Below are 26,765 nucleotides of genomic sequence, written 5' to 3' on the forward strand. Positions count from 1 at the left end.
ATCAATTGAAGGGAATATCACTTTAAAATCTTTAAAACACAATACATATAATATCATGTGAGCAAAAAGGATGAAATTCCACTTACAAACCAATAGAACACCTCAAACTTAGCTCTTGGTATACCACCTACAACAATAATCCAAAAACAACACCAATATCAACTCTATATCCACAATACAAGTTAAATAATCCATTAAACCAACCAAAACATCAACCTATAGCAACTCATCTCCAAAAACTATGATAGAATCGCACCAAAAACTTACCTAAGCTTCCTTATACCACGGAGAACGTTGATCTCAAGTCGGAAATCCAAATAACTCCAAGAATCAAAGGTAGGAAGCAAAAGAAATAGAGGAAAACCCTTGCCAATGGAGGGAAATCTCGAATGGAAGGGAAAGAAATGGATAAGGTATGGCCAACAACTCCCAAAAAGTAGCTAAATATCTCGCCCATACTTACACCGCGGGTGCGGTCACACAAGCACCGCGGGTGCGCTAAGCTCACGGCAACCAAAATAAATCCCATGCACGAACACCGCGGGTGCGGTGCTACAATTACCGCGGGTGCGGTGCACACCGCGGGTGCGGTCCTTGCACTGCCGCGGGTGCGGTGATGCCACGGCCCTCCAAATCCAAAATCATGAATAGTATACCGCGGGGGCACTCACCTAAGGGCGCGGGTGCACTCTTGCTACGGCAATGAACAGTAATAAAGCCACCAAAATCGATCCGAAACGCTGCAACGAACAATCAACACCAACTAATATTTCAATAAAACAATAATCAATAATACTATAGCCCAAAACACAACTCTAAACATCTAATCATAAACCCAAATAACACAATAAAGCTTAAACCGTACCGTACACCGGGCTCGGCTATTACAATCTCCCCTCTTTAGAGGAATTTCGTCCGCGAAATTGACGTCACTGCACGAACAACTCAGGATACTTCTCTCTCATCTCAGTCTCTGGTTCCCACGTAGCCTCCTCAATTAAATGGTTCCTCCAAAGGACTTTAACGATGCCGATCTCTTTGTTCCTCAAAACTCTAACTGTGCGATCCAAAATCTGAATCGGAATCTCTTGGTACGTCAAATTCGGCGTCAAGTCCAATGGCTCGTGGCGAAGAACATGGGAAGGATCTGCAACATACTTCCTGAGCATCGATACGTGAAACACATTATGGACTCTGTCAAGATCGGGCGGTAGGGCTAATCTGTAGGCTCGGTCACCAACTCTGTCCAAGATCTCAAAAGGGCCAATAAACCTCGGACTCAGTTTACCCTTCTTGCCAAATCTCATCACACCCTTGAGAGGTGCTATCTTCAAAAATACATGATCGCCAACCTCGAACTGCAAAGGTCTACGACGAACGTCTGCATAGCTCTTCTGCCTGGACTGAGCAGTCTTCATCCTCTCTCTGATCACTGCAACAACATCGGCAGTCTGCTGGACCAACTCGGGACCCTACATCTTCCTCTCACCAACCTCATCCCAAAACAAAGGGGATCTGCACTTCCTGCCATAAAGTGCCTCATACGGTGCCATCCCAATCGACGCCTGGTAGCTATTGTTGTACGTGAACTCCACAAGTGGCAATTTAGAATCCCAGCTACCAGAATAGTCAATAGTACAAGCTCTGAGCATATCCTCAAGAATCTGAATGACTCTCTCTGACTGACCGTCGCTCTGAGGGTGATAAGCTGTACTGAAAGCTAACCGCGAACCCATAGCTCTATGAAGACTCTTCCAAAACTCGGAGGTAAACCTGGGGTCACGATCAGACACAATCGACACGGGCACACCATGAAGTCTAACAATCTCTGCAATGTAATCCTCGGCATACTGATTCATGGAGTACGTCGTCTTGACTGGAAGAAAGTGCGCTGACTTGGTCAATCGATCAACGATGACCCAAATGGAATTATAACCTCTCTGAACTCTGGGCAGACCAGTCACGAAATCCATAGTGATATGCTCCCACTTCTACTGAGGAATCGGCAAAGATAGCAATGTCCCAGCAGGTCTCTGGTGCTCGATCTTCACCTGCTGACAAGTAAGACACTGAGAAATGAACAAAGCAACATCTTTCTTCATACCTGGCCACCAATAGAGTCGACGAAGATCCTGATACATCTTCGTACTGCCTGGATGAATCGAATAAGGTGCGGTATGAGCCTCTGACAAAACGTCTCGACGAATATCATCGCCAATAGGAACACAAATACGGCCTCTGAAAGTCACCAAACCATCACCATTCGAACCAAACTCTGAGTTCCCTCTCTCCTCAGCTCTAGCTCTCAACTCTGTCAACTGAACATCAGTCGACTGCCCTCTACGGATCCTGTCCGTCAAAGTAGATCGAATAACCAACGCTGAAAGACGAGCAATGGTACCTGGAATAACCAGATCAATCTCCTCTCTCTGCAAATCCATCAACAATGGCCTCTGAATCAAAGAACTCAAAGAAGCACTCGACTTGCGACTCAACGCATCTGCCACAACGTTCGCCTTCCCTGGGTGGTAACTAATCGTCACATCATAATCTTTGACAAGCTCTAACCACCTCCTCTGCCGCATGTTGAGCTCTTTCTGCGAAAACAGATACTTCAAACTCTTGTGGTCTGTGAAGATCTCACACTTTTCGCCATACAAGTAATGTCTCCAAATCTTCAGGGCGAAAACTACAGCTGTTAGCTCCAAATCGTGCGTCGGATAATTCTTCTCATAATCCTTCAACTGGCGAGAAGCATAGGCAATAACCTTACCTCGCTGTATCAGAACTGCACCAAGGCCTCTCTTCGACGCATCGGTAAAGACAACGAAATTCTCAGAACCACTAGGCAATGAAAGAACAGGAGCTGTCGTCAATCTATCCTTCAGCTCTTGGAATGCACTTTGGCATTCGATAGACCACTCGAACTTCATAGTCTTCCTCGTCAGATTGGACAATGGCAGGGCAATCTTGGAAAAATCTGAAATGAAACGACGATAATAACCCGCCAAACCGAGGAAACTGCGTACCTCAGAAACAGTAGTAGGAATAGGCCAATTCTGAATCGCCTCAATCTTCAATGGATCAACAGCAATGCCATCTCTCGAAACGACATGGCCTAGAAAAGAAATCTGATCCAGCCAAAACTCACACTTCTTCAACTTGGCAAACAACCTCTTCTCTCGCAACAACTGAAGCACCACTCTGAGATGCTCTGCATGAAGCTCTCTGGTCTTGGAATAGATCAGGATATCGTCGATGAAAACAATGACGAAGCTATCCAAGAACGGCTTGAACACACGGTTCATCAGGTCCATGAAGACTGAAGGGGCATTGGTCAAACCAAACGACATCACAAGAAACTCAAAATGACCATACCTGGTCCTGAAAGCCGTCTTAGGGACATCAGACTCCCTAACCTTCAAGTGATAGTAGCCAGACCGAAGATCAATCTTCGAGAACACAGTGGCACCATGGAGCTGATCAAACAAATCATCTATCCGTGGCAACGGATACTTGTTCTTGACAGTCAATTTGTTGAGCTCCCTGTAGTCGATACACAGCCGCAAGGAACCATCTTTCTTCTTAACGAAAAGAACCGGAGCTCCCCAAGGCGAAGAACTCGGACGAATGAATCCCTTATCTAGAAGATCCTGCAACTGCGCCTTCAACTCCTTCATCTCAGTAGGGGCCATCCGGTACGGAGCCTTAGAGATAGGAACCGTACCAGGAGCTAAATCGATCACGAACTCAACATCTCTGTCCGGCGGCAAACCCGGAACATCATCCTCAAACACATCAGCAAACTCCCTCACCACATCGATATCATCAATATTCAACTTAATCAGTCTACTAACATCCACAATAGAAGCAAGAACCCATCTCAACCTCTACACAACAATCTCTCAGCCTCAAGACAAGAAATAAAAGGAAGGACCAGCGAAGTACCTGAGCTAGCGAGAACTCCTCCCTGGCCATCATCTGCAAAAGTCACCTTCTTAGCAACACAATCGATAACTGCACGGTAAGTCGAAAGCCAATCCATGCCAAGAATAACATCGAAGGCAACCATAGGAATAACAATCAAATCAGCGAAGACAACTCGCTCCTCAATACGAACAGGGCACGCAAAGACAATCGCTGTCGGGCACAAGACATCTCCCGAAGGCAAAACAACACTAAGCTGAATGGGAAGAATAGAAGGAACTATACCCAAAGATCTCAAAAACAAATCAGACATAAAAGAATGAGTAGCACCAGTATCAATCAAAGTAGTAGCTACTCTGCCTGAAATCAAAATAGTACTAGAGATCAATGAAGAATCATGATTAATACCTTCCTTGGTCATCGAAAAGATACGACCCTGCACTTTCCCTTGGCTAGCTCCCTTAGGACAATTCCTGGCAACGTGGCCTGCCACGCCACAACGATAACAAGACTGAGTGCCAAATCTGCACTCTCCACGGTGATGCTTGCCACACTTCTGACACAAAGGCTTCTCGGGATCAAATGGAACAACTGGAACTGGCGGAGGTCTAGGACTCGACTCCATCTTGCCCTTGCCCTTGAAACGATCCCTGCCCCTCTGATTAGAACCCTGGCCTCTCTGAGCAACAGCTTGGTGCCTCTCTTGCCTCTCCATGGCGATGTCCTTCTCGTCCTGCTCGGTCAACAGTGCCTTGGACACAATCTCCTTGAAAGTAACAGCTTTAGACATGTTGATATCACGGCGAATGTAGTGACCCGTTCCAGAATCACCTACTAGGCAAGAACTAAGCATGCAATTAACCTAATTAACAATAATCAGAGATAACAGCGGAAATACCACAAATGATAGATATACAACCCAATCGAAATAGAATAACTCCAAATAAAATATCCAATACAACCATATCGAATCAAAACAATATCGATAAACTAAACCAACCAGCTACTCAACGTCCTCCTCCTGCTCCTCCTGAGCTGTCCAACCTGAGGCCTGCCCCGTGGGAATGGGGTGTCCAAGAATAAACAAAACCGAGGACGTGAGCGATAAGAACGCCCAGTACAAAAGTATGAGTATACAGACCTATATGAAATGCACATGCTATGATCATGATACCGGGGTAGTCAAGAAACAGGAGTCACAAAAGGATCTCAACAATGCTCAGTCTAGAGGCGCCAAGTGGATAGTGCCGCGCGGTACACCTCTGGGTCACTGCATCCACTACAAGACAGACGTGGACCTAAAATGTCCCGGACCACCGAAGCCCTCCCGACCCGTCGGCCACTGTGTACTCTCGGTGTCCATGCGTCCACAAGACAGGGCTGAGCGGTCCCAAGATATAGCTTATCTCGAAAGAGATACAGCTCAACAGTAAAGGCTATCTCGAAGGAGAATACGGCTCAACATGAAATGCAACGTGCAGTAATAAACGTGACATAATAGCATGCATCATATGACATATATCAATGCATCACATAATCATGCAACACATATATGAATGTATACTCAACCAGGATATCTCGGATAGTACTTTCGTACCTCTATCACAGCAATCCTAATCCACTGGAACCACCAGACAACAGGTCTAATCCAAGCCTATTTATCAAGTGAAAACCATCACTAAACTTATCTACCAGACTTAACTAGATAATCCTGAGATAAATACTGATAAAAATTCCAAACCTTCGTCCGTCGCTAGCCCGCTGATGCCGCTAGCTCCCAACTAGAGCACAGCTCTGCTACAAGACCAGCAGCTCCCCGCTAGTGCCCAAATCTCGGAACAAGACTAGAACCTGTCAGAAACGACTGAAATGCTATGGAATTCTCTGAATTGGCGAGTCAAAATGAGGAAATCCGACCACTATTTATAGGCCATGTTCGGATCGTCCGAACCCTCTTCGGAACGTCCGAACTCTTACGTGTCCATCAGCTCTTGACAGCTCATGATCGGATCCTCCGATCATACACTTCGGACCGTCCGAACATGCACGTGTCCAGCTGCTCTTGACACCTCATGATCGGATCCATCGAACCCACTTCGGACCTTCCGAACTCTTCGGTGCTTCCGAACCATCTTCGGTCCGTCCGATCATGACTCGGTCAAAATTACACATTAAACCTTCTTAATCACCAATACTCCGTTAATTACCCAATTTGGAATTCGGGCTACTACATTCTCCCCCCCTTAAAACGATTTCGTCCTCGAAATCTAGGCAAGAGAATAAAACACCATTGTAATACACTGCAAATATTCGTCATTACAACTGTATAACAATTACATCCCAGGCTGATCCTGGTTCAGCGCAAAAACCTGACCTTGGGCACCAGGTCGAAGATTCGAACTACCCACTGCCTGACCCTGTCTCCTCTGCTGAACAGTCGTCTGGGATCCAGAACCAGATCCTGCTCCACCTCGCAACTGAGGACAATTCTTCTTGATATGACCCATCTCTCCGCACTGAAAACAAGCTCCTGCTGCTAATCGGCATTGCTCCGATGGATGGTTCTTCCCACAATGCGCACAAGACTCCTTCTTCTCACCAAAGCGAACAACACCGCTAGACCTTGATCCAGATCCAGAAGAAGAAGAACCAGATTTCTTGAATGACTGAGATCGAGGCCTCAAAGTACTCGGAGGTCTAGAAGAAGAAAGAATAGCCCTACCACGCTGGAGACTGATCTCTGCCTGGCGACACCGGTTCACTAACCCATCATACGAAGTAGGATTATCACAGACAGTGACTCGATCAAAGATCTCCTGGTTAAGGCCCTGAAGGAAATGATCGTACTTGGCTTCAGAACTGCCACTGATATGAGGCGCAAAGGGTAACAACTCGAAGAATTTCTGCTGATACTCATCAACAGACATACTCCCCTGCTTAAGGTTCAGGAGCTCAATCGTCTTGGCCTGGCGAAGGGCTGGAGGAAAGTACAGCTGCATGAACGCTGCACGGAAATCGACCCAAGTCGCTCTACCCTGCGACTGAACTATCGGCGCAGAAGTCGATCGCCACCACCTGCGAGCACGGCCCTCGAGAAGAAAACTAAGGGTCTCCATCTTCTGCTCATCGGTGCACTGGAATGCGCGGAAACAACTCTCCATGCGCTCTAACCAATCCTCCGCATCATCGGGAGTCTCACCGCCAACTAAAGGCTTAGGCCCCATCTGAATGAAACGATGCAAATCAAAACGCCTAGGACCATCCCGACGATGACGATGCTCACGATGACGTCTACGATCGTCCTGGTCGCCCCAACGACCTACACTTCCCTGACTACTCTCATCACCAAAGTGGTCAGCCATCGCTACAACATAGAATGGGGAAACTAGTAAATTGGTCAACGGAAATCCCAAAACAGAAATCTATATCCCAAAATCGTACGCATGCTCTGATACCATAAATGTAGTGACCCGTTCCAGAATCACCTACTAGGCAAGAACTAAGCATGCAATTAACCTAATTAACAATAATCAGAGATAACAGCGGAAATACCACAAATGATAGATATACAACCCAATCGAAATAGAATAACTCCAAATAAAATATCCAATACAACCATATCGAATCAAAACAATATCGATAAACTAAACCAACCAGCTACTCAACGTCCTCCTCCTGCTCCTCCTGAGCTGTCCAACCTGAGGCCTGCCCCGTGGGAATGGGGTGTCCAAGAATAAACAAAACCGAGGACGTGAGCGATAAGAACGCCCAGTACAAAAGTATGAGTATACAGACCTATATGAAATGCACATGCTATGATCATGATACCGGGGTAGTCAAGAAACAGGAGTCACAAAAGGATCTCAACAATGCTCAGTCTAGAGGCGCCAAGTGGATAGTGCCGCGCGGTACACCTCTGGGTCACTGCATCCACTACAAGACAGACGTGGACCTAAAATGTCCCGGACCACCGAAGCCCTCCCGACCCGTCGGCCACTGTGTACTCTCGGTGTCCATGCGTCCACAAGACAGGGCTGAGCGGTCCCAAGATATAGCTTATCTCGAAAGAGATACAGCTCAACAGTAAAGGCTATCTCGAAGGAGAATACGGCTCAACATGAAATGCAACGTGCAGTAATAAACGTGACATAATAGCATGCATCATATGACATATATCAATGCATCACATAATCATGCAACACATATATGAATGTATACTCAACCAGGATATCTCGGATAGTACTTTCGTACCTCTATCACAGCAATCCTAATCCACTGGAACCACCAGACAACAGGTCTAATCCAAGCCTATTTATCAAGTGAAAACCATCACTAAACTTATCTACCAGACTTAACTAGATAATCCTGAGATAAATACTGATAAAAATTCCAAACCTTCGTCCGTCGCTAGCCCGCTGATGCCGCTAGCTCCCAACTAGAGCACAGCTCTGCTACAAGACCAGCAGCTCCCCGCTAGTGCCCAAATCTCGGAAAAAGACTAGAACCTGTCAGAAACGACTGAAATGCTATGGAATTCTCTGAATTGGCGAGTCAAAATGAGGAAATCCGACCACTATTTATAGGCCATGTTCGGATCGTCCGAACCCTCTTCGGAACGTCCGAACTCTTACGTGTCCATCAGCTCTTGACAGCTCATGATCGGATCCTCCGATCATACACTTCGGACCGTCCGAACATGCACGTGTCCAGCTGCTCTTGACACCTCATGATCGGATCCATCGAACCCACTTCGGACCTTCCGAACTCTTCGGTGCTTCCGAACCATCTTCGGTCCGTCCGATCATGACTCGGTCAAAATTACACATTAAACCTTCTTAATCACCAATACTCCGTTAATTACCCAATTTGGAATTCGGGCTACTACAGCGAATCTCCGCTCTAAGGCCTCGAATGAAATGAGCGCCCTTGTCCTTGTCGTTCGAAGCAATATACGGAGCAAACAAGCAACCCTCCTCAAACTTCAGAATATACTGACCAACATCTAAGCTCCCCTGTCGAAGCTCCAAGAACTCCGTAACCTTCCTCGTTCGAAGTGCATCGGGGAAATACTTGTCGTAGAACAAGTCAGTGAACTCAGACCACTTCAGTGTCGCAACATCAACTCCCACTTTCGTGGCATTCCACCAGATACGTGCAGCTTTAACCAACATGAAAATAGCACAACTGATCCTGTCTTTGTCCTCGTACTGGAGATGATCGAAGATAGCTTCAAGCGCCTTGACCCACTCGACAGCAACTAGAGGATCGGTGCTACCTGCGAATTCCGGTGGATCCATTCTCTTGAAAGCAGAAAAGACGGCATCAGTGCCAACAGCCTGAGCAACCTGACCTCTCACTTGGCCTCGACCCTGACCTGCTCCTTGCAATCGGAGCAACTGCTGAATCTGATCGCTATGCACCTTAGCCTGCTCCTTAAGCAACTTGCCGAACTCGTCGACAACTCTCGAGGAAGAACTATCCTCGCCCTCTGCCGCCTTACGCTTAGGAGGCATACTCTACAATTGCTCACAAGACACCAATCAATATATATATAACAATGGATAGATGCAAGAAACATACCCGGACAGTTGAAAGTAGACGAAGTCATATGCATTGGTCCGAAGAACACCGCTCTGATACCACTAAATGTGACACCCTGACCCGTAACGATAAAATACACAGCGGAAATTTAAAATTTTTCTTTAAAATATGGAAGGAGTTTCAAAATACATTTCATAAAAAATGTTTACAAAATAATCACATGATCATTCAAATGATATACAAAATACAAAAGAATCATTCTTATGATCATGTCCCAAAATGATACAAAGTTAATCTTCCTTCCAACGGTGCATGCATATGACCCCTATCCACATTCAACGTCCCGGGCCTCCACTCTGATCTGCATCACATGAAAATAACTGAAATGAGAATAAATCTCAGCAAGTGGAACCCTAACATAGCAATGATACAATATACTCTGTAAATCATGGCTTTGAAATCATAAATACTATCAACTCTGAAACATGAATACTGTAGCAATAACTGTAGCAATATCATATCAATAGATAGCAATACGATGGTATTTTCTCTTTTCTCTGGTTGGATTGATATCAATAGTATCTATGACTGTGGGTGCAAATATCCCATCGATATAAATCGATAACTGTGAGGGATAAAAGCCTATGGGCGTTGATCAACTAATTGCATGCAATTCTCTGGCTATATATTTATCAATCCAATAGAAACATTTGAACTCTGAATAGCATTTAAAGCCGTCCTTTCACAATCTCATATTTTCTTTTGTATTCCCTTATTAACAATAGTGAGACATCAATGCCTCCAATAGATAATCAATGGAATCAATACATAACAATGAATCAATTGAAGGGAATATCACTTTAAAATCTTTAAAACACAATACATATAATATCATGTGAGCAAAAAGGATGAAATTCCACTTACAAACCAATAGAACACCTCAAACTTAGCTCTTGGTATACCACCTACAACAATAATCCAAAAACAACACCAATATCAACTCTATATCCACAATACAAGTTAAATAATCCATTAAACCAACCAAAACATCAACCTATAGCAACTCATCTCCAAAAACTATGATAGAATCGCACCAAAAACTTACCTAAGCTTCCTTATACCACAGAGAACGTTGATCTCAAGTCGGAAATCCAAATAACTCCAAGAATCAAAGGTAGGAAGCAAAAGAAATAGAGGAAAACCCTTGCCAATGGAGGGAAATCTCGAATGGAAGGGAAAGAAATGGATAAGGTATGGCCAACAACTCCCAAAAAGTAGCTAAATATCTCGCCCATACTTACACCGCGGGTGCGGTCACACAAGCACCGCGGGTGCGCTAAGCTCACGGCAACCAAAATAAATCCCATGTGTAATGCCCGAGAATTTAATTAACGTAATCTGAGATGATTTGTTGATTATGACTTGATGTAATTATAGCCGGGCCAGTTCGAGATCAAATTGGAAAAAAATTATGAGGGACACAAGATTTGGGCCGAATGTCATTCGCCCGGGCGGGAGTTTATGACCGCCCGAGCGAGAGGGTTTAATGGTAGAAAGCCGAGAGTCCTTCGCCCGGGCGGCACTTTTTGTCCGCCCGAGCGCGCATGTAGAATTGTGAGGGCCGAGAGTGCTTCGCCCTAGCGAGCAGGTTTTGACCGCCCTAGCGAGCAACGTGCTGCGTGAAGAAGTATGCCACTTGCCATGCATGCGAGATGGATATATATATGTGTGCAAAACTCGATGCTCCTCCATTCTTTCAGCCTGGAAGTCGAGAGTTTAGAGGAGAGATTTTATATTCTTGAGGGTAGAATTCAATTTACGAGCAAACCGTATATCTGAATTGAAATCCGACTTCGGTACTGGGTTCCTATCAAAGCAGGCTTCATCTGGACGTAAGTTTTGTTACGTTTAGACAAGATTTGAATTTATGATATTGTCAGAATTGAATATGATTCAGATATGGTGTTTATACTACCGTAGATATTGTATAATCGAAGACAGATTTAAGAATAAGTTGGTTATACAATTGTTATGAATTTTAGAAGATATTGACTGAGACTTCAAACTAAATGGTAGTATTCTTGATTTAAGAATGAATAGAGGATTATTCTTATGGGTCTGGATAGGTTATTCAGTAGTTATGTGAAGTCAGATAGAGGAAATAATACCGTATGTCTGTATTATATATTTCAGCATTTCTGAAGATGCAGTTGTTAGACATTCATATGCTGGAATTAGAAGAATGATATTATGGTATTGACTCCAAGTTCTGATAGGTTATTTGTGATGTTGAGATTGTCGGGTTATCGACATGATATGATATGCCGTCTAAACATCAGTTGGCGCAGATTGGTCAGATTCAGTATTGATTTATGTTATATTATGATCTTGTTGATATGAATCAGATTGTGGTTTGTTCAGATATGGATCAGATTATATACTGAATTGGGTTTTGTTCAGAACAGATTGTGATTTGAACTACATATTGATACAGTGTATTTGTTATTGTCGTTTCAGATCAGGGATGAACAGATTCGACTTCGAGACGTCGTCTTCATCAGATCAGGAAGACAAAGGTATAATTCATGTGATATTCGGGACGCATAACTCAAATTAGATTAATTTGAGTTTCCCAATAAAATCACATACTCGATTATTGTTTATATTGTTATCTGATTATGCTTTGATTATAGAATCTGTATTCAAGCAGGTAAGATAATTGTGATATTCAGTTATGAATATGATTATGCTTTGTTTACAGATTGTTATTCATTGCAGTTAAGATAGGAAAGTCTTTGACAGGCATTGTCAAATATCTAGACGTTTCGGTGTATCTCAGCATAGGAGTAGGTATTACTCTTATTGCCGCCGTTGATACAGCTCAGACCGAAGTCTAGGAATGAGACGTTCATTACCCCGATTGGAGGGTAGGTAGTGACGTCTTATTCACATCGGGATCCCTAGAGTTCTAGTCGAGTCAAGTCTAGACGTGATTTGATTAGGACTGCATGCTTATATGGATGTGGTTCCTAGATCATAGGACCCATCATTATTGCTTCCAATTGTGCTAGCATGTTTTTATGATTTAGATTGGTTATATGCATGGTTGGTTGATTTGAAGTGCATGCTTGTTGTGTGATTAGATTTCATAGCTTATGAAATCTAATGTTTCGATTTTATTCGTAACAACATGTTTCATGAATTATTTTATGTATATACATGTTTACCATGTTTTATACTGGGATTTATTCTCACCGGAGTTATCCGGCTGTTGTCTTGTTTTGCATGCGTGCATGACAACAGGTGGGGCTTGATCAGGGTCGAGATGACGATGAGAGAAGACGAGTTAGCGTGGTGATTCCGGACTTACAGTAGATTGGGTTTTATTACTTGAATTTAGTAGTTGAACCTTCGATTAGATTATTGTATGTTAATACTGAAATGTATTTTATACAGATATGTATATTATTAGATGTCATTACCTTCCGCGTTTATATTTTAAAAAGAAGAATTTTTAGACCCTGTTTATCAGAATAGATAATTACATCCCAGTGATGATTAAGAAGATGATTAGCGTCCGGGTTCCCACACCATGCACGAACACCGCGGGTACGGTGCTACAATTACCGCGGGTGCGGTGCACACCGCGGGTGCGGTCCTTGCACTGCCGCGGGTGCGGTGATGCCACGGCCCTCCAAATCCAAAATCATGAATAGTATACCGCGGGGGCACTCACCTAAGGGCGCGGGTGCACTCTTGCTACGGCAATGAACAGTAATAAAGCCACCAAAATCGATCCGAAACGCTGCAACGAACAATCAACACCAACTAATATCTCAATAAAACAATAACCAATAATACTATAGCCCAAAACACAACTCTAAACATCTAATCATAAACCCAAATAACACAATAAAGCTTAAACCGTACCGTACACCGGGCTCGGCTATTACACTACACTTGGATCACTTGATTCTATTCTCTTGGTACACTTCCTACAACAATAAACCATATAATGTACCATCAACATCTCAATAATCACAAACCCATACCACAAAACCTATAAAACCAACACACTCAATAATCCATAATTTCTCCCAACACCAAAAACCAAGAATAAACTATACCACAAGCTTACCTTAGCTCCTTGAACCAACAATGACCTTTTTCTCACTTCAATAATCCCACAAGATGCTAGAATCAAAGGAAGGAAATGAAAGAAAATGGAACCCTAACCTCCCCTTGAGAAGAAGAACCGAGAGAATGGGAGAAGAAATGAGGAAAAGTGAACCAACTCTTGAATTATATCACTTAATCTCGAAAACACGCTTACACTGTTCATGCACCGCTGGTGCGCTAAGCCTTGGACCACGGGTGCGCTACGCTGTCTGCACAACATCCGAAAATCTGAAAGTGACGACCGCAGGTGCGCTGAGTTCTTACCGCGGGTGCGCTCTGCCTACTGGAATTCAGCCAAAAGTCTGAAACAGGCGACCGCGGGTGCGGTACCTTTCTGCCCGCGGGTGCGGTGCCGCCTCTGCCCAATCACTGCGGGTGCGGTGTCTGACTTTCCGTGGGTGCACTGTCACCTGAAGCCAACAAAATACTTTGAAACTAAAATCGAATTGAAAAGTCGCTTCTTCTCATAATTCGGCAACACTCTCAACAAGAAAGTTGCAACTCTATAACTTATCTAACCACCCCAATTGGCCTCATACCAATTGACTTAACATACGAATTACCATGAATTAAATTACAACGACGCTACAATAAAACCACATAACAAGTATAACAAACAATACTATAAACCATAAATCACAACTCTTAACATCAAAACTATACTTAATCTTAACCAAGGAGTCAATAAACATACGAAATCGGCTATTACAATCTCCCCTCCTTAAAGGAATTTCGTCCTCGAAATTGACGTCATTGCACAAACAACTAGGGATATTTCTTGTAACGTACCGTACTTTTACTACTTAAAATTTGCGGAAAAATTAAAATTTTTCTTAAATATAAACATCCCTACGGTCGTCAACTCATCGTTCATAAAATTTATATCTTTGAAATCATCAATCACCAATAAAAATTTTGCTGAAAGAAAAGCTTGCTCAAACCATCTCGTATCAAAACATAAAATCATAGTATTAATATTTTCCTGCTTAAAATCTTAAAATAACGTTGGCGGTCCTCGGGTCTAGCCTTCTGCTCAGTCCAATCCTGCTCCTTGATCCCACCCCTCGTCTCATCATGATCATCCTCACCTGCATCGATCAAGTCTAGTGAGTCTAAAGACTCAACACGTATAAACTGGAAGTAACGAGTAGTACATAATAAAATCACATGAAACCTTAAAATAGGGCATACATACTGAAAAACTTTAACTTGCATAATAAAACTGAACATACGTACATCCATACTTAGACGTGCCATCACATAAACTTTTCTTAAACATGCTTGCATAATTGAACATACTTAAACATACATAGCTTCATCATTTCGCGTAGAGGATGTTTCAAAGCAAGTGACTCCTAACATAATTCGCCTGATCAGACTAAACCACAATACATGGATGACAGGGACGTATCCACTGCCACATACATGAGATCCCCGTTCATAATTTAACGGGCTGATTGGTCCACGTTCATAATTTAACGTTTTCCAATCACGATCTAAACCCGTTCATAATTTAACGGGCGGATTGATCCCCGTTCATAATTTAACGCTTTCCAATCCTAAACGTAATTTGGTCACAAGACATTTAGCATACCTCAAAAACTTAAAATATTTTCTTTTGCACGTCGAACATACTTACTTGGCGTTGAGGGATTCGTTGGACTTCGATCGGGGCCGTCGCTGCTGCATATACTAACATGAATTTAACTGCATAACTTAGACGTATGTATTTTGGCTTACATCCAAGTTAAATATTTTCCTTAGGACGTTCTAATTCCCGTGACTCGACCTTGTTAAACAATGCACTAAACCATGACATGAAATCTCAACTGATCCCTAAGATAATTCCCAAAGAATGGAGTACACGGACCCCGTGCACCCCTTCGGGTCCGGGTCCGTGTAGGTACTGTATGTGTATACTCGAAGAGAAGGGAGGACACGGACCCCGTGTCAGGGTCCGTCCAAGGGTCCGTCTAGACTCTGTAAAAAGACACTGAAAATAAGTGAGGACTTGGACCCCGTGCTAGGGTCCGTCTAGTCTCTGGAATTTGGCACCGCGAAGGAAACAAAGACACGGACCTTGTGCCCTGGTCCGTGTGGGGGTCCGTGTAGGCTCGGGGAGTGCAAACTCATGAAATTCCAATACACACGATGCTTATCATTCTAGACTCGATTGTAAGGACCATGAACCGACACCCCGAGACCCATCCTAACATACCATAACATCGAACCGACTTCATACAACACCCAAGGCAACGACGTCCACCCTACGACACATACAATTCAAAAAACGTGGCAATTAACACCAACTCGCTTCCTACGACTTCTAATGCATACGAATGCCTATCGACACCAAACGACATAACAAATAACAACCCAACATCCTACTAATCATACCTATAAGCAGCAACGATCAACCGTCGATTCCCAACGAAGCCTGCAACAATAAAATCTCAAAAACTCATCAACCCATAATTTTCTGAAAAACGAAGTTTGAGCAGTCCCACGAAAAATGCCATAACTCACTCAAAGTTTGTCCAAATAACTGGAATTTTATATCAAATCGAAGGTAACAAAAATTTCTACATTTTTCGCGTGAAAATTTTCTCAAAGTCTCGACCAAAAAGTCGCAGTTTTCAGCAGAACAGCAAGTTACGAAATTTCAGATCTAAAAATATTTCAAAACGCATTCGATGCATTTACCACTCAAACTTATCCCTCACACATATATTTTTACTCATAAAACAACGCAACACGTAATATGAAATGATCGATGCAGAAAAAGAAAGATTATACGTGCCTTTGATGTGAAAAACTCACGATACGGCGATACCGAAGCGGAGACGGAGTGAGGCTTGATCCGGGACGAACGTGGCGCTAAAAATCTTGAAGAAACACACGAAAAAATTGCTGGAAATTATGAGGGGATGGGACGGCTGCTGTATTTTTAAGAACCCTAATATTTTCTCTAAGAAAACAATGGAATAAAGTGTGTGTGTGTGTGAATAGGCGTGTAAGTGTGTGGGTGTGCGTGAGTTTAGTTAATTAGGGGAATAATTTTTCTTAATTACATCACTAACCATGCCAATCAAGATATTAACTAAAATGTTATCTCAATTAACAAATTAATTTAAATACTATCCCTACTAACCTCAAAATAAAAATCCCTTAATCAAAATAACACACACCAAATGCTAACTTTAAAAGTTTCAATCTCTTAAATCACTAAATAAATAAATTAGGCTTTAAAATACTACAACTTAATAATTTAGTTAAAATACCCCAACCTCAACTTAAAATAAAATACCACATAAAGATTGCCAAAATCGTCTCCGGTCTTCTCCTCGATTCCGCTTCGAATAATCGCCTGAACCATGAAACTCGCAGCACATTTTAACGTGCATCACATAAACATAATTAATTTAGAATAATGCCTTTAAATAAAACATGCACTACTAGGACTCGTTTCAAAATTAAATAAATGCTTTAATAATTAAATAAATGCATGGGTTATACGTGTACTGAATTTGGGCACTACACTTCTCTTTCATCTCATCCTCTGGTTCCCACGTGGCTTCTTCAACCAAATGATTCCTCCAAAGGACTTTAACAATGCCGATCTCTTTGTTTCTCAACACTTTAACTTTGCGATCCAGAATTTGGACTGGAATCTCTTGGTACGTTAAATTCGACGTCAAATCCAATGGCTCATGGCGAAGAACATGGGAAGGATTCACAATATACTTTCTGAGCATGGAGACATGAAAAACATTATGAACTCTATCAAGATCTGGCGGTAGGGCTAACCTGTAAGCTCAATCACCGACTCTGTCCAAAATCTCAAATGGGCCAATAAATCTCGGACTCAACTTTCCCTTCTTGCCAAACCGCATCACACCCTTAAGAGGTGCAATCTTCAAGAACACGTGATCACCACCCTCAAACTGCAACGGCCTTCGACTCACATCAGCATAACTCTTCTATCTTGACTGTGCTGTCTTCATTCTCTCCCGAATAACAGCAACAACATCAGCTGTCTGTTGGACCAACTCTGGAACCAAAATCTTCCTCTCGCCAATCTCGTTCCAATACAAGGGAGATCTACACTTTCTGCCATAAAGTGCTTCATATGGTGCCATGCCAATCGTCGCTTTGTAGGTATTATTGTACGTGAACTCAACAAGAGGCAATTTGGAATCCCAACTACCAGGATAAGCAATAGTACAAGCTCTGAGCATATCCTCTAAATCTGAATAACTCTCTCTGATTGACCGTCGCTCTGGGGTGATATGCTGTACTGAATGCTAACCGTGTACCCGTAGCTCTGTGCAAACTATTCCAAAACTCTAAAGTAAATCTAGGGTCACGATCAGACACGATCGACACAGGAACACCATGAAGTCTAACAATCTCAGCTATGTACTCTTCGGCATACTGGTTCATAAAATACGTCGTCTTGACTGGAAGAAAATGCGCTGACTTGGTCAACCGATCAACAATAACCCAATAAAGTTTAAACCTTTCTGCGTTATGGGAAGACCAGTCACGAAGTCCATCGTAATATGCTCCCATTTCCATTGATGAATCGGAAATTATAGCAATGTCCCAGCAGGTCTCTGGTGCTCGATTTTCACCTGCTGACAAGTTAGGCACTGAGAATTAAAAATGGCAATATCCTTCTTCATACCTGGCCACCAATAGAGTCTACGAAGATCCTGATACACCTTGGTACCGCCTAGATGTATCGAGTATGGCGCGGTATGTGCCTCTGTCAAGACGTCTCGCCGAATATCATCACCAATAGGAACGCAAATACGGCCTCTGAACGTCATCAAACCATCTATATTCATCCCAAACTCTGAATTACCTCTCTCCTCTGCTCTGGCTCTCATCTCTATCAACTGTACATCATTAGCTTGCTCTCTACGGATCCTGTCCGTCAATGTAGCCCGAATGACCAACGCTGAAAAGCGAGCTATGGTTCCCAGAACCACCAAAGCTATCTCCACTCGTTGTAAGTCTAACAACAATGGCTTCTGGATCATAGAACTCAAAGAAGAACTCGACTTAAGGCTCAATGCATCTGCTACAACATTCGCTTTCCTTGGGTGATAACTAATCGTCACATCATAATCTTTGACAAGCTCTAACAACTTTCTCTATCGCATATTGAGTTCTTTCTGAGAAAACAAGTACCTTAAACTCTTGTGTCCGTGAAAATTTCACACTTTTCGCCAAATAAATAGTGTCTCCAGATTTTCAGGGCAAAAACCACAACTTCCAGCTCCAGATCATGAGTAGGATAGTTTTTCTCGTAGTCTTTCAATTGACGAGAAGCATAGGCTACAACCTTTCCACGTTTCATCAGCACTGCACCGAGACCTTTTTTCGACGCATCGGTATAAACAACAAAGTCCTCTGAACCACTGGGCAATGCAAGTAGCGGAGCTGTATTCAACTTATCTTTCAGCTCCTGGAATCCACTTTGGCATTCATTGGACCACTCAAAATTCACATTCTTCCTCGTCAGATTGGTAAACGGTAGGGCAATCTGAAAAGTCTGAAATAAAATGACGATAATAACCCGCCAAACCAAGAAAACTGCGTACCTCAGATACAGTGGTAAGGATAGGCCACTTTTGAATCGCCTCTATTTTCACTGGATCAACAGCTATACCATCCTTCGAGAAAACATGGCCTAAGAAAGAAATCTGCTACAACCAGAACTCACATTTCTTCAACTTAGCATACAACCTCTTCTCTCTCAACAATTGAAGAACAACTCTGAGGTGTTCTACATGAAGCTCTCTGGTCTTGGAATAAATCAATATGTCATCGTTGAAAACAATGACAAAGCTATCTAAATACGGCTTGAACACCCGGTTCATAAGATCCATGAAAACTGAAGAAGCATTAGTAAGACCGATTGACATAACCAGAAATTCATAATGAACGTATCTGGTCCGAAATGCCGTCTTAGGGATAACAGACTCCCTAACCTTCAACTGATAATAGCCAGATCGCAGATCGATCTTCGAAAACACTGTAGCCCCCTGCAGTTGATCAAAAAGGTCATCCTCTGTGGCAACGGACATTTATTCTTGATAGTCACTTTGTTGATTTCTCTATAATCAATGCAAAGCGCAAAGACCTATATTTCTTCTTGACGAAAAGAACCGGAGCTCCCCAAGGCAAAGAACTCGGCCGAATGAAACCTTTATCCAATAGATCCTGCAATTGCGTCTTCAACTCTTTCATATCTAAAGGGGCCATTCTATACGGAGCCTTAGAAATAGGAACCGTACTCAGAACTAGATCAATCACAAACTCTACATCTCTGTCCGGCGATAAACCCGGAACATCATCCTCAAATACATCAGGGAACTCTCTCACCACATCAATATCATCAATATTCAACTTAACCATTCTATCCATATCAACAATCGAAGCCAAAAACCCATCACAACATCTAAACAACAACTTCTTAGCCTCAAGACACGAAATAAAAGGAAGGACCAACGAAGTACCTGCACTGGCGAGCATACCTTCCCTATTTTCATCAATAGCAAATTTCACCGTCTTAGCAACGCAATCAATCACTGCACGATAGATTGATAGCCAATCCATGCCAAGTATAATATCAAACGCAACCATCGGAATAACAATCAAATCGGCATAAACCACTCGCTCATCAATTTGAAAAGAGGACACATACACAATAGATGTCGGACACAACACATCCCCAGAAGGAAATACAACATTAAACTGGAGGGGAAGAATAGAAGGAACTAAACCTGAAGATCTCAAAAATAGTTCAGACATAAAAGAATGAGTAACACATGTATCAATCAATGTCGTAGCTACTCTGCCTGAAATTAAAATAGTGCTAGAGATCACAGAAGAATCATGGTTTATACCTTCCTTCGTCATGGTGAAGATGCAACCCTGCACCTTCTCTTTACTCGATCCTCTTGGACATTCCTTGGCAATATGGCCTGCAATACAACATCGGGAACAAGTGTGAGTACAAAATATGCACTCTCCCCTATGATGCCTACTACACTTGGGACACAACGGCTTCTCTGGATCTGATGGAACTGTCGGAGCTTTAGAACTCGGTTCCATCTTGCCTTTCTCCTTAAAACTGCCCTTTCCTCTTTGACTCGAACCCTGACCCCTTTGAGCAATAGCCTGCTGCCTCGCCTGTCTCTCTCTTGCGATGTATTTCTCGTCTTGCTCGACTAACAAGGCTTTAGCCACAATCTCTTTAAATGTCACCGCTTTAGACATATTGATGTCCCTCCTGATCTCTGCTCAAAGGCCTCTAATGAAATGAGCACCCTTATCTTTGTCATTGGAGGCAATATATGGGGCAAACAGACAGCCCTCCTCGAACTTCAGAATGTATTCATCGACATTCATACCTCCTTGACGAAGCTCTAAAAATTCAGTTACCTTCCGAGCTTTAAGTGCATCTGGAAAGTACTTGTCATAGAAAAGATCAGTAACATCTTGCCACTTCAATGCCGGTACATCAACACCTACCTTGGTAGCATTCCACCAAATACGTGCAGCTTTGACTAACATGTATACTGCACAACCAACTCTGTCCTTGTATTCATAGTTGAGATGATCAAATATCGCCTCAAGTGCTTTGATCCACTCTACAGCCACCAATGGATCAGTGCTTCTGCAAGTTCCGGCGGATCCATCCACTTAAAAGCAGTAAAGATCCCATCGGTTCCAACTGCTTGTGCCACTTGGCCTCTCCCTTGTCCTCTACCTTGGCCTGAATCTTGCAAACGGAGCAATTGTTGCATCTGCTCACTGTAGACCTTTGCTTGCTCTTTCAATAACTTGTCGAACTCATCGACAATTCTCGATGAAGAGCTATCCTCACCCTCTGAAGCTTTCCTCTTAGGAGGCATTACTCCTACAATGTGCTCACATAATACATATATCAAATAATAACAAAGAATAGATGTAGAAGAAGACATACAGACTATTGAAAGTGGACGAAGTCATATGCATTGGTCCGAAGAACGTTGCTCTGATACCACTACTGTAACCCCTCTTACCGATTTTATAAAATAACATAGTGTAATTTAAAATTTTCTTAAGAGAAAGAAGGATTTAAAATACATTTCAATATATAATCAAAAGTATATACATGATCAATAAAATGATACAACAAAATACAAAATATCATTTTTGTGATCATGTCCAAAAATGCTAGCAAAATAGCCTTCTTCCTTCCTTCTCTTATGCATATGACTCCGGCTGCAATCAACGTCCAGGCTCGCCGCTCTTATCTGCATCACATGAAATAACTGAAATGAGTATAAAACTCAGCAAGTGGAACTCTTACATAGCAATGAATACATAGCATACTCTGAAAAACATGACTTTGAAAACATTGAATACCATCAACTCTTAAACATAAATATCATAGCATGAATAACAATAACGATGTTATTTCTCTTTTATCTGATGGATTGATATCTAGATAGTATCTTTTTCTCTTTACCTATATCCCATCGATATGAATCGATACTATGCTGGGATATAAGCCTATGGTCGTTGATAAACTAATTGCATGCAATCTTTGACTATGTATCTATGAATCCAATAAATCATTTGAACTCTCTCTTTGGCATTAAATCAAACACTTTGAATACTCTATTATTTTGCATTCGCTTTGACATAATTGAGACATAAAATGCCTCTAGTATACAAAAAAGTGTACTAATACATAGCATGAATGAAATGGAAGGGAATAACATGTTAAAACCATTGAAACACAATACATATATTATCATGTGAGCACAAGGAAATGAATTCAACTTACTACACTTGGATCACTTGATTCTATTCTCTTGGTACACTTCCTACAACAATAAACCATATAATCTACCATCAACATCTCAATAATCACAAACCCATACCACAAAACCTATAAAACCAACACACTCAATAATCCATAATTTCTACCAACACTAAAAACCAAAAATAACTATACCACAAGCTTACCTTAGCTCCTTGAACCAACAATGACCTTGTTCTCACTTCAATAATCCCACAAGATGCTAGAATCAAAGGAAGGAAATGAAAGAAAATGGAACCCAACCTCCCCTTGAGAAGAGGAACCGAGAGAATGGGAGAAGAAATGAGGAAAAGTGAACCAACTCTTGAATTATATCACTTAATCTCGAAAACACGTTTACACTGTTCATGCACCGTGGGTGTGCTAAGCCTTGGACCGCGGGTGCGCTATGTTGTATATACATCATCCGAAAATCTGAAAGTGACGACCGCAGGTGCACTGAGTTCTTACCGCGGGTGCGCTCTACCTACTGGAATTCAGCCAAAAATCTGAAACAAGCGACCGCGGGTGCGGTACCTTTCTGACCGCGGGTGCGGTGTCTGACTTACCGCGGGTGCACTGTCACCTGAAGCCAACAAAATACTTTGCAACTAAAATCTAATTTCTACGTCGCTTCTTCTCATAATTCGGCAACACTCTCAACAAGAAAATTGCAAGTCTATAACTTATCTAACCACCCCAATTGGCCTCATACCAATTGGCTCAATATACGAATTACCATGAATTAAACCACAAAGACGCTACAATAAAACCACATAACAATTATAACCAACAATACTATAAACCATAAATCACAACTCTTAACATCAAAATTATACTTAATCTTAACCAAAGAGTCAATAAACATACGAAATCTTAAACCGTACCGTTCACCAGGCTTGGCTATTACAATCTCCACTCCTTAAAGGAATTTCGTCCTCGAAATTGACGGCACTGCGCTAACAACTCGGGATACTTATCTTTCATCTCATCCTCTGGTTCACACGTGGCTTCTTCAATCAAATGATTCTTCCAAAGGAATTTAACAATGCCGATCTCTTTGTTTCTCAACACTTTAACTTTGCGATCTAGAATTTGTACTGGAATCTCTTGGTACGTTAAATTCGTCGTCAAATCCAATGGCTCATGGCGAAGAACATGGGAGGATTCACAATATACTTTCTGAGCATGGAGACATGAAAAAAATTATGAGCTCTATCAAGATCTAGCGGTAGGGCTAACCTGTAAGCTCGATCACCGACTCTGTCCAAAATCTCAAATGGGCCAATAAATCTCGGACTCAACTTTCCCTTCTTGCCAAACCGCATCACACCCTTAAGAAGTGCAATCTATAAGAACACGTGATCACCACCCTCAAACTGCAACGGCCTTCGACTCACATCAGCATAACTCTTCTGTCTTGACTGTGCTGTCTTCATTCTCTCCCGAATAACAGCAACAACATCAGCTGTCTGTTGGACCAACTCTGGACCCAAAATCTTTCTCTCGTCAATCTCGTCCCAATACAAGGGAGATCTACACTTTCTGCCATAAAGTTCTTCATATGGTGCCATGCCAATCGTCGCTTGGTAGCTATTATTTTACGTGAACTCAACAAGAGGCAATTTGGAATCCCAACTACCAGGATAATCAATAGTACAAGCTCTGAGCATATCCTATAAAATTTGAATAACTCTCTCTGATTGACCGTCGCTCTGGGGATGATATGATGTACTGAATACTAACCGTGTACCCATAGCTCTGTGCAAACTCTTCCAAAACTCTTTACTAAATCTAGGGTCACGATCAGACACAATCGACACAGGAACACCATGAAGTCTAACAATCTAAGCTATGTACTCTTCGGCATACTGGTTCATGGAATACGTCGTCTTGACTGGAAGAAAATGCGCTGACTTGGTCAACCGATCAACAATAACCCAAATAGAGTTAAAACCTTTCTGCGTTCAGGGAAGACCAGTCACGAAGTCCATCGTAATATGCTCCCATTTCCATTGAGGAATCGGAAATGATATCAATGTCCCAGCAGGTCTCTGGTGCTCGATTTTCACCTGCTGACAAGTTAGGCACTGAGAAATAAACATGGCAATATCCTTCTTCATAGCTGGCCACCCGAAGATCCTGATACACCTTGGTACCGCCTGGATGTATCGAGTATGGCGCGGTATGTGCCTCTGTGACGTCTCGCCGAATATCATCACCAATAAGAACGCAAATACGGCCTCTGAATGTCATCAAACCATCTCTATTCATCCCAAACTCTGAATTACCTCTCTCCTCTGCTCTGGCTCTCATCTCTATCAACTGTACATCATTAGCCTGCTTTCTACGGTTGATGTCCGTCAATGTAGCCCGAATGACCAACGCTGAAAAGCGAGCAATGGTTCCTGGAACCACCAAAGCTATCTCCGCTCGTTGTAAGTCTAACAACAACGGCATCTGGATCATAGAACTCAAAGAAGAACTCGAATTACGGCTCAATGCATCTGCTACAACATTCGCTTTCCCTGGGTGATAACTAATCGTCACATCATAATCTTTGACAAGCTCTAACCACCTTCTCTATCGCATATTGAGTTCTTTCTGGGAAAAAAAATACCTTAAACTCTTGTGTCCGTGAAAATTTCACACTTTTCGCCATATAAATAGTGTCTCCAGATTTTCAGGGCGAAAACCACAGCAGCCATCTCCAGATCATGCGTAGGATAATTTTTCTCGTAGTCTTTCAATTGACGAGAAGCATAGGCTATAACCTTTCCACGTTGCATCAGCACTGCACCGAGACCTTTCTTCGACGCATCGGTATAAACAACAAAGTCCTCTGAACCACTGGGCAATGCAAGTACCGGAGCTGTCGTCAACTTATCTTTCAGCTCCTGGAATTCACTTTGGCATTCATTGGACCACTCAAACTTCACCGTCTTTCTCGTCAGATTGGTTAACGGTAGGGAAATCATGGAAAAGTCTGAAATAAAACGACGATAATAACCTGCCAAACCAAGAAAACTGCGTACCTCGTATACAGTGGTAGGGATAGGCCACTTCTGAATCGCCTCTATTTTCACTGGATCAACAGCTATACCATCCTTCGAGACAACATGGCCTAAGAAAGAAATCTGCTCCAACCAGAACTCACATTTCTTCAACTTAGCATACAACCTCTTCTCTCTCAACAATTGAAGAACAACTCTGAGGTTTTCTGCATGAAGCTCTCTGGTCTTGGAATAAATCAATATGTCATCGACGAAAACAATGACAAAGCTATCTAAATACGGCTTGAACACCCGGTTCATAAGATCCATGAAGACTGAAGGAGCATTAGTTAGACCAAATGACATAACCAAAAATTCATAATGACCGTATCTGGTCCGAAACGCCATCTTAGGGATATCAGACTACCTAACCTTCAACTGATAATAGCCAGATCGACCTTCGAAAACACTGTAGCCCCCTACAGTTGATCAAAAAGGTCATCTATCCGTGGCAACGAATATTTATTCTTGATAGTCACTTTGTTGATTTCTCTATAATCAACGCAAAGCCGCAAAGACCCATATTTCTTCTTGAAGAAAAGAACCGGAGCTCCCCAAGGCAAAGAACTCGGCCGAATGAAACCTTTATCCAATAGATACTGCAATTTCGTCTTCAACTCTTTCATCTCTGAAGGGGCCATTCTATACGGAGCCTTAGAAATAGGAACCGTACCCAGAACTAGATCAATCACAAACTCTACATTTTTGTCCGGCGGTAAATTAACCCGGAACATCATCCTCCAATACAACAGGGAACTCTCTCACCACATCAATATCATGAATATTCAACTTAACCATTCTATCCATATCAACAATCGAAGCCAAAAACACATCACAACCTCTAAACAACAACTTCTTAGCCTCAAGACACGAAATAAAAGGAAGGACCAACGAAGTACCTGCACTGGCGAGCATACCTTCCCTATTGCCATCAATAGCAAATTTCACCGTCTTAGCAACGCAATCAATCACTGCACGATAGGTTGATAGCCAGTCCATGCCAAGTTTAATATCAAACGCAACCATCAGAATAACAATCAAATCGGCATAAACCAATCGCTCATCAATTTGAACAGAGCACACATACACAATAGATGTCGGACACAACACATCCCCAGAAGGCAATACAACATTAAACTGGAGGGGAAGAATAGAAGGAACTAAACCTGAAGATCTTAAAAATAATTCAGACATAAAAGAAT

Source organism: Primulina eburnea, chromosome 10 (assembly GCF_022965805.1).
Source record: "Primulina eburnea isolate SZY01 chromosome 10, ASM2296580v1, whole genome shotgun sequence".
Taxonomy (NCBI): Eukaryota; Viridiplantae; Streptophyta; class Magnoliopsida; order Lamiales; family Gesneriaceae; genus Primulina; species Primulina eburnea.